The sequence below is a fragment of the Triticum aestivum genome, chromosome 4B, assembly GCF_018294505.1.
Source record: "Triticum aestivum cultivar Chinese Spring chromosome 4B, IWGSC CS RefSeq v2.1, whole genome shotgun sequence".
Classification (NCBI taxonomy): domain Eukaryota; kingdom Viridiplantae; phylum Streptophyta; class Magnoliopsida; order Poales; family Poaceae; genus Triticum; species Triticum aestivum.
The window spans coordinates 72384874-72387202 of NC_057804.1; the positions used below are offsets into that span (position 1 = coordinate 72384874).

Below are 2329 nucleotides of genomic sequence, written 5' to 3' on the forward strand. Positions count from 1 at the left end.
ATAGTTGTGGGCGGTGAGGTCGAGGACGATGGGGATGAAAGGGCTGACATCGGTGATGGTGTCGGCGAGCGAGATGGGTGCAGCCAGAAGAGTAGTAGGTGTTGGTGGTGTTAGGGAAAGAGTGGAGGAAGAAGAGGCCGCCCTGACGGCGGCTCTGGCGATGATAGCAGTCCGGTGCTCGAAGTAGCCGGGCGGCGGTGGCAGTGGTGGGGTGGGTGGAGCCATACCCTAAACCCTAGGATCGAAAAACCGATACCATGATAGATGAATAAAACTATTGCTTGTATTATGTTTAGCACAGGGTACATGGCTATATATATTGGTACAAACCGACTTAGACTAGATATTACAAACCGACTTGGACTAGGAAACTTTAGATCCAAGGAATAGTCTAATAGTCATTTCTTTAAGTCGCGGGGTGAGTGACTAAGCAAGATGATAGTATAGGGAGGTTGTATCCTTGGTGCGAGATAAGAACAAGTAGGCCCCAAGACGTACTAGTTTTGTTGTGTGTGGACCCTAGACATGTTAACAAGTTCTCTTTGCCAGTCTTGCTCTCGCGTGCAAGACTTTTCATAAATTACTCATGCAACGCTCTTCTTCTTTATTAATATGTGAGGTAAATTTTTGTCTCCATTTAAAAAAATTGCAAGACCACAAAAGTCTCCGCATAGGATCAGTTGTGGCCCTAATGTGGGCTACCAGTTTCTGAAAAAGGCTTCACGCCCCTTCTCTGGACTATTCCAAAGCACATAAAATATATCGTAGACATTTGAAAATATATTCCATATAAGAATATAAATCCAAATCCAAATACAATAGTGGTTTAATTTCAAAGCCCAAAATAATTCTTAAAAATGTTCATTATTTCTGGTTTTGATCGAAACCCTTGCAAAAAATATCAAATATCAATGAAGAGCATTTTGGTTTCATTGAATGCAATTTTAGGTTTTTTTTTCCTTTATTTAATTTTTTAGGCTTCAAATTTCCTCAATTCAAATTTCTTGAATTTAAATATGATGCATGATGCTCTCTAATATAATTATTATAAGCAAATATTCTAGGGTTGTGCAACGTCCCCCTTTATATATAAGGCAACCACAACAGAAGCACAACAATCAACTGCAAAACAGAGGTCCACGGAAACAAAGAAAAGAAAATAAAAAGGTACGGCACAAGCTGGGCACAACAGCTCAACAAGCCCACAAACGTGAAGTGCATAATATAGCCTCGAGGGGGATAAATGATCATGAGAAGTCTAGTCGCCACGTCCGTGTGCTTCCTCGTCAATCTGTCAATGGCCACCTTGTCCTGTCACTTGGAGAGAGGCTTCCAAAGTTGCAAGAACCCACTGAGTTTGCAAATCGAGTTCGTGGCCCTGGAAGGAAATATAAGTTCTGTTAGAGCTTTATTCCAATCACACCAAAGAGTCCAAGCCAAGGTACCAAAATTGATCCACATCAGTCTACGAACCTGGCCAGTGCAATTATCATCAACTGGTGCCATTCGGGAAGGAGGTTGGGTACCAATCATTGTCCTAGACTTCCCAAAAGCAGCTCCACATGAACTAGGCGGGCACGAAATAAAAAGAACTAGCGGTTGGGGAGCCACCCGGTGGCGCCGCTTAAGAGGAAGCTGGGCGGTGCCAGGTGGGAGGCGCCCCTTCGGCTTTTTTCTTGTCACACATGCATATACAACTGAAAACCTTGTTAATCAATGACCATAAAGCAGGCCAAATCCCTTGAGAGTAGTCATCCAAATCATTAGAGCTGAAAGCGGATTGGGAGCCAAATGAGTTCAAACTACTTGATGGACTAAACATCTAGAAACAAGCATTTCATCCACATCTGGAACTTAAGAGGGATCTACTGACCAACGTCAATAGCTTCTTGTCTAACCAAAGAGAAAACATACAAGGGTAGCAGATCATAGAAATTATATTGATGTTAACAGGCAGAAACCTTCTACCTTCTTAACGAAAAGAAAGCTAAAATCTTCAGGCAGGGCATACTTTCATTCTTTTAACAATATATCGATCGTTCCTGTAAAGAGCAAGCACATGACCAATTAGATATGTACCATCATCATTCAATTCATGTTTCCTAGAAACAAATAACAAAGAACAAATAAGATTACTTTCAGTGTAGGAGGCAATCCTTCCATTTTTTATAGAAAATGCAAAACAGTACATGATACTGAAATAATATGTTCTGCAACTACCGATTTTCTCAAAAGAGTAAAATAACCAGGGTAATGTTGAACATGCATGTGCAATTAGAACAAGCATGCATTCTTGACTAACAATGAGACTTACAGTTGGCACAACACT

The 2329-nt window shown here is 41.1% G+C and overlaps 1 long non-coding RNA gene across 18 annotated transcripts in view; it reads right to left on the reverse strand.

The window, feature by feature from the left end:
- Positions 1-1066: 1066 nt before the first annotated feature.
- LOC123091090 (uncharacterized) overlaps positions 1067-2329 on the reverse strand; it is a 4127-nt gene continuing 2864 nt past the window's right edge. For 11 of the 18 annotated variants that reach the window (XR_006442787.1, XR_006442782.1, XR_006442786.1 and 8 more), the window contains 3 exons: positions 1969-2042; positions 1474-1769; positions 1067-1378 (listed from right to left, as the gene is read on the reverse strand). This is a non-coding gene — a long non-coding RNA (uncharacterized lncRNA). Of the gene's footprint in view, positions 1379-1473; positions 2043-2329 lie in introns of all 18 variants that reach the window. The other 7 variants (XR_006442796.1, XR_006442784.1, XR_006442790.1 and 4 more) reach the window with 2 other exon arrangements.